General features: G+C 32.1%; 1 long non-coding RNA gene across 1 annotated transcript; it reads left to right on the top strand.

Annotated features, from left to right (window-relative positions):
* The first annotated feature begins 11,503 nt into the window (after window positions 1-11,503).
* Window positions 11,504-13,336, top strand: LOC136229516 (uncharacterized). Its single transcript, XR_010689149.1, has 2 exons — window positions 11,504-11,811; window positions 12,354-13,336. It is a non-coding gene; the product is annotated as an uncharacterized lncRNA (long non-coding RNA).
* Window positions 13,337-17,039: the final 3,703 nt, after the last annotated feature.

Genomic DNA, 17,039 nt, shown 5'->3' with positions numbered 1-17,039 from the left:
TCGGGCTTGTTGGTCCCGTGTAATTAGTTCTAAGGGGGGGGGGGTTAGGAACTAATATAACTTTTTCGTTTTACTTATGCTGACTTAATATAATTCTTTGAGTTTCACAACTCAGTTTTGGTCAACACGGCCGAGTGAGGCGTAAGACGGCTTTTAGTTAGACACTGACTAGAGCTGTTTTACTTGCGAGTTGGAAAATGACACTTTTGTGGTCAGCTTCCTACTCAACACTCAGATTTACTCATTGTTAGCTTAAACAATTTGTATACTGAGTAAATATAGCAAGCAACACATATAGATATATATTGAGAGAGAGTTAGAAATTACTCAGCACGACTTATCCTGGTTCGGCCTCTCCGCCTACGTCCAGTCCCCAGAATCCCTCCGGGCTTTTTCAATCCAATACTGAGCTCTTTAAAGGTAGAGCACACACCGTTTACAAGGCAGTTGAATATGCAAGAGTACCTTCCTCTATTCATCTACTCAACTCCTACTAAGTGCTATAACCGAACACCTAGATTTCTCTTCCACTGAGTACTTAAAACCGAGTACTCAGCACAACACTCTCAATTTTACAATTGATACAAACTTGTTCTTTTTCAGACAAAGAACACTTTAGATGATTACAAAATCAATCTAGCTTTTACACAGAGATAGAAATTTGGTGTAAGATCTTTTTCTTGTTTTGATGTGCTTTGTATGTATGCTCTTTTTCTCTTGTGTTTCGGCAAAGGATCCAAGAAGTGTACTTGTCCTTTTATAGTTGAAATCTGAAGACACAATCATTTGAATTCGGATCTATCCGTTGAATTCAAACGGCTCTTTGCTTGCGTCATTGTTCTGGTCAGCTTCAGATTTGCAGGCCAATCCTATCGTCTGAATTCGGCAGGCACCAGGCTTGTCTTCTTCTCGCAGGTTTGTCTTCTAGCACAGATTTCGTCTTTTAGCTAGCGGACAGTTGACCCATGCGTCTCGAAATTGTATCCATGCATATTTCCAAAGCTTTCTGATTTAGCACAGATCACTGTCGGATCTTGTCTTTTAGCAAACGGATCATTGGTGCTGTCCTGAAAAACACACAGCTTGACTTTGATAGCCATTGTCTTTGAGCGTTGCTATTTCTGATACTGAGTTGCCTTTTCACTCAGCTTCCAAGGCCAGCTTCGTTCTGCAAGATATAGTTCTGAAGAAGACTTATTTTCTTTCATGCTGAGTTGCTTTCTACTCAGCTTCTTTGATCAGCTTTATTTGTAAGCTTCGATACTGAAGAAGACTTTCCTTCTTTCGCACTGAGTTATTCTTTACTCAGCTCGTGCTATGTTATCATGCTGACTAAGTTCTGTCTTACTTGATTCCTGTTCTTATAAATATTTTTATATTTAACATTGAACAAACTCATTAGTACAATTAAATCAAAGCACTTAAATTTAATTGTCTTAATCATGGATTAACTAAAATCATTTTGTCAAATCAAAATCATGTGAAAATGTGTTTCAACAGGGCTGTTGTCTCTAATTTTGTTCGTGAAGAGTGGCATAGTCCGCCTCCTTTTCTTGTAGCTATTCTTTTAACTGATGTTCAATAATAATGATTCTTTCATTAAAAAAAAACTATAATTTTACACCTTTTTTAATTGCAATTAAATTTACATATAAATTATCATTACTAAATATAACGTGGAATATGAAGGTATGCAAAAAAAAAAAAGGAAAAGCTGATTGTTTTTTTAAAATTATTCCATGCATTGCACGTGGTTGAACACTAGTTTAAAATACTTTAGAAAAAACATAACACATAAATTTACAGTAAAACCTCTATAAATTAATAATGTTGGAACCATGAAATTTTATTAATTTATAGAGATATTAATTAATCAATAAATTAATAATTATTAATTTATAAGGTGATTTTAAAAAAAAATTAAAAATAAATTTAAATTACTAATTTAAAAAAAATTATTGTCTAAAATCAATGAACAAATAAAGTTTTTGTCTATATAAGATATTATAGAGTCATATTTTGCTAAATTATCCCGAGAATAGTTAGAGATGAAATTCAACTAGATTTAAATTTCAAGAAAAAACAAAATAATATAGAGTCATATTTTGCTAAATCATCCTAAATATATATCTATATATACTTGACATATGTATTTGAGAAATTATTAATTAATAGAGATCATAAAACATTGTATTTATAAAAGGTTGTTCCAAAAAATTATTATCTTATTTTTTTTTAACTCGGAGGACTATGCAAAAAAAAAAAAAAACTAAGACGATCTAAAAGTAACCATCCTTCGAGAGGGCCACCCCATCCGATCAGCATCAAGGATATCCTGAAGGCCTAAAGGAAGTACATCACACTCGCGATGACCCAAAGAACTCAACCCTGCGAAATTCGTCATCCAGTCATCAACTTTATTTCCTTCTCTATAAATGTGATGAACTCGAACATCCCACTCCGTATTCTTTAATTCCTGACATCTTCTTATCAGTCGGGCATGAGGATGGTGAGCTCCACTCAGGCCCGTCATGAGTTTAAGTACTGTTCTCGAATCCACTTCAGCAACCACCTGTCTATATAACCTTTGATCCACGCTAAGGACAGTCCAAAGAAGAGCCCCCAAAGTTCAACAAGTAGAGCGGAGCAGACACCTAAATTTACTAAAAAACCAAACTTCCAACACCCAAAGTTGTCCCGAAGCAATCCTCCCGCCGAACCTGCTCCAGGATTTCCTTTTCTTGCTCCGTCAGAACTAAGTTTGATCCAGCCCGTATCTGGAGGCTCCCACGCATCCAAATCACACTTCTGCTCAACTCCCCATTGGTGGCCAAGGCATGATGTGGCTGAATCAATTCTCCTGTTCGGTCGATTAAAATTGATCATTTTTTGAACTGGTCTAAATCGGAACCAGAAGAAATTGTTATTTAAAAAAAATATTAATTTAGGAAGATTTTACTGTAATTTACTAAAAAATTTAAATTGTGTATAATTTGTTTGCATAATAGAACCAACCATATATATATATATATTAACTCTGCCCAAAATAATATCAGGTGCAAAACAACATTTGAAGCAATCATCAAATAGAATTACACATCATGTTAACGTAATAAATTACAGAATATACTTTATCAAACAAAACTTACAGAATATACATATATGAAATAATAATAAAAATTTTGTTTGGATAATATTGCAGACCAAGATTTTAGGAAAAATAAATAAATAAATATCAGTTTTAAGCTTTTTTTAAGCAAACCTTAGCAATACGGTATTTTTAAGGGATAAAGTAATAAAATAGGCCTAAAGTTTTTGGGGAAGTACCAATTTAGGCTCAACGTTCAAAATAGTACAAATATAGGCTTAACGTTTATAACATAATATCAATTTAGGCTTAACGTTTACAATATAACATCAATTTAGGCCTCACGTATAAAATAGCATCAATATAGGCTTAACGTTTATAAAATAATACAAATTTAAGCTTAACGTTTTACAAAAATATATACAATTTAAGCTAAACGCTATAATTAAATTAATCATATTATATTCTTTCCCTATTAACTTTATAGGTTATCTTTTTATTTAGTTCTATATTCTTATTTATTATAATACAATTAATTAGTATTCTTATCCATTAAAATCTTATATTTGTTTTTCATAAATAATTCCATGACTACTAAATTTCATTGCTCATGTAATATATGCAAACTAAAAGTAATTGAATATCCACAATTGCGGATATTCAATTACTTTTAGTTTGCATATATTACATGAGCCATGAAATTTCAGAGTTATGGAATGGTTGATGAAAAACAAATATAAGGTTTTAATAGACAAGAAAACTAATCAATTGTATTATAATAAATAAGAAAATAGAACTAAATAAAAAGATAACATATAAAGTCAATAGGAAAAGAATATAATATGGTTAATTTAATTGTGACGTTTAGTTTAAATTGGATATATTTTGTAAACGTTAAGTTTAAATTCGTATTATTTTATAAACGTTAAGTCTATATTTGTATTATTTTGTACATAAGGCCTAAGTTGATGCTATATTGTAAACATTAAACCTAAATTGATATTATATTGTAAACGTTAAGTCTATATTGATATTATTTTGAACGTTGAAACTAAATTGGAAATTCCCAACAACCTATTTTGTTTTAATAATATTCATCGTTTCAAAAAAGACTCTCTCTAGTTGTTAGGGTTTCCATTCATATCACCGCCGCAACCCAAATTCTCCAACCGGTCTGAGATCAACTCCACCATGCTGACTTCCACTTTCAAACTCCTTCTTTCTTCCTTTTCTTCAGCTTCACCTCTGAGGTGACTCACTCTCACTCGTTCTCCATTTCATAATTTTATGGGTTCCATTTCTCCTTTACATACTCCTAATTCTGGTGCTGGGTCCAACGAAGTTCTGGCTTCCTTTGATCAGTATGCATCCTCGACCTCCTGTGATTGAGTTCACCAAATTGTTATCTGCACTGCTCGTTAGGATGAAAGATTTTCAGACTGCTATTTCTTTGTGGAATCAGATGGATTTGGTGAGAATTAAGCCTGATCTTTATACTTGTAACATCTTAATTAGTTGCTTCTTCCGTGTTAATTTTGGGTTCTCAGTGTTGGTAAAAACTTTCAAGCTTGGTTTTCAGTCTAATATTATAAATGAATTATGTAGATATGAATTTGTTTGATAAGATAGTTGCTTTAGCTTATCAACCTAATCCACAAAGAAGAGCTTGTAACCAAGGCTCAATTTATGGTCCAAAAGGACTAGAGTGCTAAATTGTTACTTATAATTCATTAATAGATGGTTATGGTTTATATACTCAAATGTCTGAAGCAAACAAAGTTTTTCATTCTTAGTGGAACTTCTTGGAGAAATGTTTGCTAAAGGTTTAATTCCCAACAATCATTCTTATAGTTTCCAAGCTATTCTTGGACAGACAGCGCTAAAGATTTTAATTATGACAAAGCTTATATATCCTCATACAATACCTTAATTGATGGTTTTTTCAAAGTTGGAAGGTTTAAAGATTTCAAAGCTTTCTATAGATGGATTGGAGCTTCATGTCTACACAATTAATATAATAATTGGTGGACTAATCAGAGGAGGATCCTTGGATAAAATATAAGGAGTCTTCTTCTCTACCGGATAGTTGCTCTTATAATGTGATTATTGATGGATTTCTCCAGCATAAGCACAAGGAGCATCAGAATTCATTCATGAAATATGTGACAAGGGCTTCGCACACAATAATATATCTAGTAACAAAGTATATTGATATTTTGAAATCACTCTTCATGGATTTCTCCGGAAAAAGGGGTTTCAAGGGCATCAGAACTCATTCGTGAAATGCATGACGAAGTCTTCAAAGATAACACCATATTAGATCTGGTAACAAAGTATAATGATATTTTGAAATCATTGTTCATTGATTTCTCCAGCACAAGGATTCGTCAAGGGCTTCATAGATAACGCCACAATAGATCATTAACAAAGTATAATGATATTTTGAAATCACTGTAAATTTCAGTCCCTAAAGTTTAATTTCTCAATAAAATTTTCTATTAATATTTTTTTTTATAGTTGATTATACAAAGTCACCAACACTTTATATGATGTATGTCCTAGGAATAGGGACTTTTGGATTGAAGGAGATATATATTGTAATGTCAATTATGCAATGGAATTCATGATATTTGTAGGCATGTGACCTCTTAAATTCTAGCACTAAGCTCCTTTATCGATCATTGTTTCTGCTTTTGATGTTTTTATTAATTATATGGGAAATTGTTAGATGCTAGTGCTTTGCGTTTTGAAAGAATTGAAATCTTCAACTTTACTCTAACAAGAATCAGTTCCTATCCACAATCAGTTCACTGGGAGGTTCGTCAACTGCAGGTGATATTTCTTTTTGTTTGATAAGTTCATTTCATTTGCAAAATTTGTTTCAAATATGTTGATGATGATTGTTGAATTTCTGCAATTTTTCTTCAGTACATGAGCTGTAATTTCATGTTTTTAGCTAATGTGTTTATCCGTTTTTCTTAATTGGAGGTTTAGGATTCATTTGATAAGTATATATGGTCCTTTATTTTTGTCGACTTCTTCATTTATCTTTTAGTTTTTATGTTCTAATTATGTGTGGACTGTCAGAATCTACTACTCTGTATTTAGGAAGAACGCAAAGCCTTCAATTTTTCTCTCAAATATCAGTTGTTATCATAATGGATGTTTTCTGATAATTCCTCCTTTCATTCTTCTGTGGCCTCCACCGTTGTCGCTATAACTTTTGTGTTAATTTTGGGTAACATATTTTGGTTGGCTTTCAGAGACAACTTCTGAAGCCTCTTGCACATCGAGAAGCTGTAATGCATATGTTTGCTTCACAGCCTCTCTTAACACGGCGTCGTGATGTTGTTCTGAGAAAACTCTAAATGTTTTGTTCATGCTTTGTAGGTCAAAAAGTTCAAGTGATTTTTTCAAATTTAACACTTGCATAGGAGATGTTAGCAGGGAGAAGTTGTTCAAGTTTTAACACATTGCAAACTGTTTTGAGCTTTACCACTGTATTTTCTATTTAGGAGATGTTTTGAAGTAGAAAATTAGAAAACGATTTTTCGTATGATTGCAGTAAGGGAAAAAGTTGAAATGCTTTTATCCATATGAATAATGCATTTTGTGAAAGCTTGATGATGTTGATGATTACGACTGGCTTGTTGGAACACGATAGTAGGCCAGGCATAGCTGTTGATTCCATTGTTTGTTGTGTCTATTGGTCTACATCTTTCAACCGATTGGTAATGTTCTTGTATTTACATTCTATCAGCTAATGTCGTAGTTTGTTGATGCATTCAATCCTAAGAATTTTATGGATTGTAATCATAGGAATAGTAGGCAGAGTCCAAAGACATTCTATCTACGAGCACTTATTCTGCTCTCTGCAGTAGCTTCTGGAGCTATCTGATTTAGACTCAGAAAAATCCCACTCTCTTCTCCTTCTTATTCCCCATCAGATTTCTGGCAACAAGGGGTGAGAACAATAGGAACAATAGGGCTTATGTATTTATTCCATCAAACCTTGAAAATATTGACAAATTTTCTATTGTGTGAGCAAGTTTTGTGTTATCAAGTTGATCTCATGTGTCTCAAAAATGGCAGGATTTTCTATTCTGAAACCATGGACGAATTTGCATATCACATCTAAAAATTGCTTAGTTGATTGGACCATACTCATCACAATTCTATCAATATCCTACTCTAAGATCATTGGCTTCTGCATTGCACCCAAAAGAAACATGAGTTATTGTATATCATACTGAAAATTGAAATGATGTTGATATTCAAGAATTGAAGAACAGAAATATAACCTTTCCTCTGGGATAAAGAAACATGAACTTGAAACTTTTTTCAGTCTTAATTGCTATAATTTTGTAGTTATTACATTTTTAATTTTTTCTTTAGTACATGAGCTGTAATTTCATTTTATTTAACTAATGTGTTTGTCCATTTTCCTTAATTGGAAGTTAAGGATTCATTTAACAAGTATATATTGTCCTTTTTTGTGGACTTCTTCATTTATCTTTTATTTTTTTATGTTTGAAGTAATTATGCGTGGACTGTCACAACCTAATACTCTCTATTTAGGAAGAACAGAAAACCTTAAATTTTTCTCTGAAGTATAGCAGCTTGTTGAAATTTCATTGGGATCTTACTTTTATTTGGTAAGTTCATTTCATTTGCTAAATCTGTTTCCAATATGTTGACAAAACGTTTGTTGCATATATCAGAAAAGACTCTCTGGTTTTTCTTTGGAGCTTGAGTGCTCTGGTTTTCTTCAATTTCATTCTGTAGCATCTCTGTTTTTCTTCGATTTGGTTCTATGGTTTTGGCATGGGTACGTTTTGGTCTTAGAAGTTAGATGAGAGCATGGGAATTGACAAGTGTCAGTTATATACTGGCTAATCTAAATATAGCCGTTACAATCTAAGGACTAAAAAGCTTAATTGCAGAAACACTTCTCAAGCTGCAGAGTACAAAGACTATACTCGAAGCTTGCTTAATAATGTTGAAAATCTGCTGGGGGTAGTACCTTTATAATATATCTTCTGATATATGCAATGGTCTAACTATTTCAGCAAGAAATTTCTCACGAATGAGGTGATAGTTTAATTCGATATGTTTGGTTCTTTTATGGAAGGTTGAATTTTTGGTAAGTGGATGATTGAGATGTTATCACAGAATAAATGCATTGTTGAGGATGAGGAATACCAATTTCCTCCTAGCCAATCCCTCCCTAACAACTTATCCATCAACATCCATAACATTCTCCAGTTGAGTGAACTATATTATGGTCAGTGATGTCCGATAGAACACGACCAGTCCCTGAGTTCCTTGGCCTAGCTCCCACACCTCCTCAACCACGTTGACTCACGCACTAAAAACCATTACGCTCCATAGAACCCAAGGATCTGTTAGTTGAATTAGGAAAGGGTTAAGGTGCAAAAATACCCTTAACGTTTTGGATCAGGAGCAATTTTACCTTTAATGTCTAAAATGGTGCAACTTTACCCATAACACTAGAAGCCAAGAGCAATTTTACTCCTAACGTTGATAAATTGAGTCAATTTCAGACACTATTATAAAACACAGATATTTTTGTTCATTATTGTGTGCCAATTGCATAATAATTTGTTCTAAAAAAAAGAATTTCATGTTTTTTATAATTTAATAATAAAATTTGAGATTAATATTTATAAATTCGGTGGATTTTTTGAATTTTTTTTGTCTAATCCGTACAAAAAGACAATGTTGTATATTTTTTTTATTTTTTTATTTTTTTTCACATCCCAACGAATGTTTGTGATTTGTTACTGATAAAATGAAATACGTATGAAGTGTAGATAATGAGATTCATGACCGAGAAGACAGTTTGATGAATTATTTCTCAAATTGATCCAATTTGTTAACGTTAGAGGTAAAATTGCTCTTGGCTTACAACGTTAGGGGTAAAATTACACCATTTTAGACGTTAGAGGTAAAATTGCTCCTGGTCCAAAACGTTAGAGGTATTTTTGCACCTTAACCCATTAGGAAAAGAAGTAAAAATCCCTTAATTCCTATTGAGTTCGTTAGTTAGAGAAAAATAATCAATGAGAGTTTGGTTTTGAGTTTTATCTACCACTAGCTTGGGATGAGGAATATACTTTCTACGAGGAAACATCACGTCTAGCCCATACTAATGGTCTGAACAATAATCGTTTCCTTTGTGGCACTTTTCTCACCACCACCACCAACACTCGTTCCTCTGCTTATATCCACATCAACATAATTATTTTCAATTTTAATCGAGTAAACTCTCATTCAAGTAAGAATCCTTTAAATGATTATAACATACTCACTTGGTACAAACAACATGTAGTACAAAAAAAAAAAAAGTTATGTGGTTTGATAAATTTACAAATAAAAGTTTATAGTATAGGTTGTGTTTAAAAAAAATATATATATATTTTAAATAACACTGTTAAATTATGATTATAACTAAAAACATTTTAATTGTAAAAAAATTATATTAACATCTCGACAAAGCACAGTGTCTTAAATCAAATTGCAGCTAGTAAAATAAATTTAAATATCAATTTAGTTCATAAACTGTTAAATTAGTAAAAAACGTAAAATGTAAATATAACTGTTATAAAAGATAAAAATGTTCTTGAATGTCATGAGAACTTACTAGTAAATAGATTGTTTTATAAAAAACATAAAACAAACCTTTATTTACAAACATTTAAATCACTTATTTATATTTGCAAACAAAGCAAATCGCATGTTGTTCCCGTCCTATTATGTAAGTTATTCTAGGATTTTCACACAAATTAAGAAATACAATTAATATGAAGTTAAATTAATGAACTTATAAAAATTCTCTCCTATGTAACGGTTCGAGAATAAGTATTGGAATGTTAAAAAACACATGGATATAAGACAAAAATTCAATGCATAGACCAAAAAGCCAAACTAGAAATTCTTACAAAACTAAAACTACTTATATTTTGAAAAAACATTCATTTTCTAAGCTGATTTATATAATAGGACGGATGGAGTAATTTTTTTACTTTGCGCCAAATAATATTCAATACTGAGACCGAAAAATAAAATTAGAATTTTGTAGACTTCTATTTAAAAAAAAATTACTTTCTAAAATGATTTATATAATGTGATAGATAGAGTATTTTTTTTGGCAAACGTATAATTAAGTCCCTGAATATTATATGTTTTAAGGATCAAACTCATAATCAATTATTTTTCCACATTGAGCCATTGATCATTGATTCCGTTATAAATTTAGCCATTATTTAACTTTTTCGTTGAGTTTGGACGAGACGTTTCGTTAGTGCCGGCCTATTGACGTGGACAAATAAAAATAAGAATTTATTGACTAGGAGAGATAGAGAGTGAAAAGTAAAAAGAACTTATAGAAATCAATTTCTAGTAAATTATTCCAAACCCGATCTTCTTCTCTTCCATTTTGCAAATTTCAGCATTAAAATCGCCAAATCGATCTTCTCATTTTCCAAATTGGATTGAAAAATTAAATAAGGGTTAAATCTATAACAGAATCAATGATCAAATGCTTAATGTAATGTAGAAAAATAATTGAACAAAAATCTGATCTTGAATATATAAAGTTAGATACTTAATTATATATATTTTTTAGGGTGATTAATTTATTAGTCCATACATTTTAACAAAACACACTGTTTAGCCTTTGTATTTTCAAAAACACACGGTAAAGCCCCTAACGTTTTTCTCGGTGAACTGTTTAGTCCCTAATATTTTTCTCGGTGAACTGTTTAGTCCATTCCGTTAGACTCTCATGAAGATTCTGTTAGTCAATTTGAATTTACGTTCTTCTTTTCCTTTATTTTCATTTCCTTTAAACGCTAATGCATCTGAAATCAACTTTGAGTGTTCTTCTTCTTGATTTTCTTCTTAATCGTTCAAATTCGTAAGCATTGAGTCTGTTCTTTTTCTTGTTCTCCATACAAATAGCTTCTTCTTCTAAATTAGATTTCCTCTTCCTAAGTTTGAAGGTAAATAGTAAATGGTAATTTAGTCATTTTCGAAGTCATAAATGATAAAAAATCTAACAAACAGACGGAAGGACTAAACAGTTTACTGAGAAAAAAATTAAAAACCTTACCATGTATTTTTGAAAATACAGAGACTAAACAATTTGTTTTATCAAAATATAGGAACTAATAAATTAATTATCTTTTTTTATGGAACATTCGAAACAATCATCAAATTGCATTACATATTATGTTAATATTATGTTATGTTAATATAAATTACAGCATATACGATGAAATAATAATATTAAAAAAAATCACTTGGATAATATTGCGAACCAAGATTTTCGGGAAAAAGAAATCAGTTTTAACCCTTTTTTGGGGGTTAAATTAACCAAAGCTTATCGTTTCAATATAATATTCATCGTTTCAATTCCTCCGTCTTTATTTGTTAGGGATTTCCCATTCATATCACCGCCGCCAACCCAAATCCCCTAAATCGATCTCAGATCAACTACACCTTCACTTTCAAACGCCTTCTTTCTTTCTCTTCTTCCGCTTCAGCTTCAGCTTCACCTCCCACTCGTTCTCGCTTCCTTTGATCAGCTTCTTAGTATGCATCCTCGACCTTCCGTGATTGAGTTCACCAAATTGTTATCTGCACTGGTTAGGATGAAAGATTTTCTGACGGATATTTCCTTGTCGAATCAGATGGAATTGGTGAGAATTAAGCCTCATCTTTGTAACATTTTAATTTATTGCTTCTGCTGTTTAGAGCGTGTTAATTTTGGGTTCTCTGTTTTGTCAAAAACTTTCAAGTTTGGTTTTCAGCCTAATCAGATCAACTTTGTAAAGAAGGATTTATAGTGAAGGGTCCTTATATGATAAACATGATGATTCAAAGGGTATAGAGTCTAATGTTGTTCCAGTATGGATTACCTGATCAAATGCATGCAAACAAAGTTTTTAATTCATCCCGAAGAAGAGCTATAAACTTGATGTTATTACTTATAACATCTTGATTAATTGGCATATATGCGGCAGTTGAGCTCATTGAACATTTACTTATGCCATTGCAAGAGATTTTTGAGTAAACATGCATAAGTGCTACTCTCATGCATACTCTGTGAACATTTACTTATGCTCCTGGAACTGCATTTATTGTTTATGCAAATATTGTCACAAAATTTCTATAATGTGAACATTTACTTGTGCTTGTGCTCGTGCTCCTGGAACTGCATTTATTACTAATCCATCCTTAGCTTTCTGTGGCAACAAATGTCTAGAGCTACACTTCAAATTCTCGGAGGAGGGTTTACTTGGAGTTTCATTCGATGGAACTGTGTTATCTCCCAACAGTTCAAAATTGGCCTGTGGCATTACAGATAATGGAAGAGTGTTTTCTGCCGATATTTGACGATAAAACTGGAGTCAATCTGATTCATAATTCTAGAAAAGGGAGATGAAATGATAGCGGTAGTATCAGTAAGAATACATGGGAATGAATTAGCAGAGATGCCTTTTATAGGGACACGTGAGGAGTATCGCGAGGAAGGAATGTGCAATTGAAACCAGTTTATGCTCTTTAAATGTTGAAAAATTGGCGATTCGTATCTAAGGTTAAACAAACTTGGATTTCTGTGTTCGGTTTCAAAAATGACTTTTGTAACCTGGGCAGCTTTGATAAATGACTTTTGTAAATGTGGAAAGCGCACATTTCAAGAAATGGAAATGGACAAGATATATCCATATATAGTATCCTAATTTATGGCTTGTGGCTTGTTCAAAGTTGGAAGGTTTAAAGATACAATCAGCTTGATTTAGAAGCTTCTGAAGACAATGACATCTCACCGGATAGTTGCTCTTATAATGTGATTATTCATGGAGTTCTCCAGCACGAGGATTAGTCAAAGGGCATCAGAACTCATTCGTGAAATGCGTGACAAAGGCTTCTCAGCCGATAACACCAGAATGGATCTGGTAACAAAGTATAATTATATTTTGAAATCACTGTAAATTTCAGTCCCTAAAGTTCATTTTCTCAATAAATTCTTCTAATGATTTTTTTTCCGTTGTAAATGATTGTTACTTTAATGTATCTTAATATTAGTTTGATGCCTCTAGTTAATTATACAGAGGCACCAACACTTAATAGGATGTATGTCCTAGCAATAGTAACTTTTGGATTGAAAGAGATATTATTGTAATGCCAATTATGCAATGGAATTCATTTTATTTGTAGGCTTATGACCTATTACATTATATCACTAAGCTCCTTTATTGATCATTGTTTATCTCCTGCTTTCGATGTTTTTTATTAATTATATGTGAAATTGATAGAAGCTAGTGCTTTGCATTTTGAAAGAATTCAAATCTTCAAATTTACTCTAACAAGAATCAGATCAGTTCATTGGGAGGTTCATCAAATGCAAAATTTGTTTCAAATATGTTGATGACAGATTGTTGAATTCTGCAATTTGAACTCTTTCAAAATTATTAAACAACCGATTGTGTTAGTTCTTGAATTCGAAGATTACACATGTTTTCTAATTCCATTGGACCATACATCAGAAAAAAAATTTGCTTGATTTATCTGTATATTTTCTTTACTTTATTTTTTCTTGTCTGTTTCCATTGCTTCAATTCTTGTTTCTTCTGTTGAATCAGAGATAATATCACTGAAGTGCGCCCGAGTTCTCATATCATCATAGTTGTGTGGCGCAGGACATGCAATAATGTTTCAACAATAATTTTTCAACCAATCCTATGATTTTGAGACTCTACTTATTCTTGGTTGCAATCATTCTCTTTTCTTTTTTATGTGAGCAAGTTTTCCAATGATAAGAAGGTTTATATTAAATCGCTTTTTCTGATATGTGAGCAAGTTTTGTGTTATCAAGTTGATCTCATGTGTGTCGATAACAGCATGTTTATCTATTCTAAAACTATTATGAGTCTTAAACTATGGACAAATTTGAAATGATGTTAATATTCAGGAATTGAAGGAACAGAAATGTTATATTTCCTTTGGGATAAAGAAACATGAGATGGAAATTTTTTCAGTCTTAATTGCCATCATTTTGTAGTTATTGGATTCTTTATTTTTCCTCAGTACATGAGCTGTAATTTCATTTTTTTAGCTAATGTGTTTATTCGTTTTCCTTAATTGGAAGTTTAGGATTCATTTGATAAGTATATATGGTCGTTTATTTTTGTGGACTTCTTCATTTATGTTTTAGTTTTTATGTTCTAATTATGTGTGGACTGTCGGAACCTGCTATTCTGTAGTTAGGAAGAACAGAAAACCTTCAATTTTTTGTTATCCATAATGGATGTTTTCTGAAGTATAGCAGCTTGTTGAAGTTTCATTGAGAGCTTACTTTAATTTAATAAGTTCATTTCATTTGCTAAATTTGTTTCCAATATGTTGACAATGTTTTTGCACCTTTCTGCTGTCTCGGGACTTTAGACTATTCAAATAAGTTATTCCTGAATTTATCCTGGAGATCTTGTAAGCTGTGGATATCCATACTGTTGTTTATTGTTTTTTTTCCCTTTTTTCTTGCTATGATGTATAAATTTTGTGGCTGATCGATCAGGAATCGTAAAATTCATATCAAATTCAAAATATTATAATGGATATGAAACAGTCTGCTTCAATTATACTAAGCAAATATCAAATTTACTGGCTATAGAACAGTCTGCATCACTTTCTCTCATTTGTTCTTGGACCAGGTGATAATTTCCTCCTTTCATTCTTCAGCAAACAATAAAGTCCAAGGCACCCTACCTGTTGAATAGACGATGGTTAGAGGGCAGGTAAATAAGCAAATGATATATTCTATTATTTTTGCTCTTTATTGGTACCCTGCAGATTTCTCTGCTTCTGTTGCCTCCACCACTGTCGCCAGCTGCTAATCATTTTGCTCTTTATTTTTGAATAATTGATGGTAAGAATTAAATTTTTTAAAGAAAACGATTACATTTGAAGGTAATGTTGTCTTTTGAATAATTTTTTTTTATCTATTCAGTCTTATTTTATTCAGTGTAGGTATAGTTTCTGTTCTATTCCTTTCCATGAACCAAAAGTTCATTTCATTTTCTAAATTTGTTTCCAATTTGTTGACAACGTTTTTGCACGTTTCTGCTGTCTCGGGACTTTAGACTATTAAAATAAGTTATTCCTGAATTTATCCAGGAGATCTTGTAAGCTGTGGATATCCATACTGTTGTTTATTGTTTTTTTTTTTGGTTTTTTCTTGCTACGGTGTTTAAATTTTGTGCCTGATCGATTAGGAATCGTAAAACTCGGATCAAATTCAAAATATTATAATGGATATAAAACAGTCTGCTTCAATTATATTAAACAAATATCAAATTTACTGGCTATAAAACAGTCTGCAACAATTTCTCTCATATTTTTTCTTGGACCAGGTGATAATTCCTCCTTTCATTCTTCAGCAAACAATAGAGTCCAAGGCAGGTAAATAAGCAAATGATATATCCTATTATTTTTGCTCAATCCTCTTTATTGGCACCCTGCAGCTTTCTCTGCTTCTGTGGCCTCCACCATTGTCGCTAGCTGCTAATCATTCATAGACAGAATAACATAACTTTTGTGTTAATTTTGGGTAACATATTTTGGTTGGCTTTTTGAGTACTTCTGAAGCCTCTTGCACATGGAGAAGCTGTAATGCATATGTTTGCTTCATGGCTTCTCCAATGTATAATTCATCTGTTTTTTACAGTAAAACCAAGTCATTTGTTTGCCAGCCTCTCTTGACACGGCTTCATGATGTTATTCTGAGAAAACTCTGATGACTTGTTTGGTTCATGGAACATGAGAGAAATAGAATAGCTATTCCTACATTTGGTTGATAATTTTGGATGGAATAGCTATTTCGTGGAATGTGTATTCCATGTTTTTGTGAAATAGCTATTCCTTATTTTAACCTTTACAAAAGTACATTCGAATAATTGATGGAAATGGAATAGATAATATATATTAAATATTTGAATAATAGATGGTAATAATCAAAATTTTAAAAGAAAAATTTTACATTTGAGTGTAATGTTGTCTTTTGAATAATTTTTTTTATCTATTCCTAAAGAATATTATGTTCCTTAGGAATAACTATTCTATTCTATTCCGTGAACCAAACGGCACCTAAATATTTTGTTCATGCTTTGTAGGTCCAAAAGTGCAAGTGATGTTTGCAAAGAGAAATTGTTTAAGTTCATGCTTTGTACTTTCTATTCAGGAAAACGATTTTTCATATGATTGCAGTAAGGAAAACAGTTCTCTGGAAAGAATTAGATGACATTTCCCTCTTTTCAATTTTGAGGAACCTGCTGATAATTCTTTTGTCCATATGAATAATGCATTTTGTGAAAGCTTGATGATGGCTGGCTTGTTGGGACACAATAGTAGGCCAGGCATAGCTGTTGATTCCATTGGTAATTTTCTTCTGTTTACATTCTATCAGCTAATTTCGGAGTTTATTAATGCATTCAATCCTCAGAATTTTATGGCTGCCAATGGATTGTAATCATAGGAATAGTAGACCGAGCCCAGAGACATGATATTGAGCCTTCAGTTTCTTTGCAACTTTCATCCTTTCTATGAGCACTTATTCCTCACTCGCTGCAGTTGCTGCTGGAGCTATCCGATATAGACTCGGAATAATCCGACTCTTGTCTTCTTTATCTGGAAGATGAAAAAATCGCACTCTTATCCTTCTTAATCCCCATCAGATTTCTGGCGCTAGTTATCAGCGCCAATAAGGGGTGTGAGAACAATAGGGCTTATGTATTTATTAGCAGTCATGAAAATATTCAATCAAACCTTGCATATATCCGTTCTGTAGTTGTATGTTGACAAAACGTTTGTTGCATATATCAGAAAAGACTCTCTGGTTTTTCTTTGGAGCTTGAGTGCTCTGGTTTTC

Source organism: Euphorbia lathyris, chromosome 5, assembly GCF_963576675.1.
Source record: "Euphorbia lathyris chromosome 5, ddEupLath1.1, whole genome shotgun sequence".
In the NCBI taxonomy this organism is placed as follows: domain Eukaryota; kingdom Viridiplantae; phylum Streptophyta; class Magnoliopsida; order Malpighiales; family Euphorbiaceae; genus Euphorbia; species Euphorbia lathyris.
Note: the sequence above shows the minus strand (reverse complement) of the source record. Positions and strands in the feature narration are given on the sequence as shown.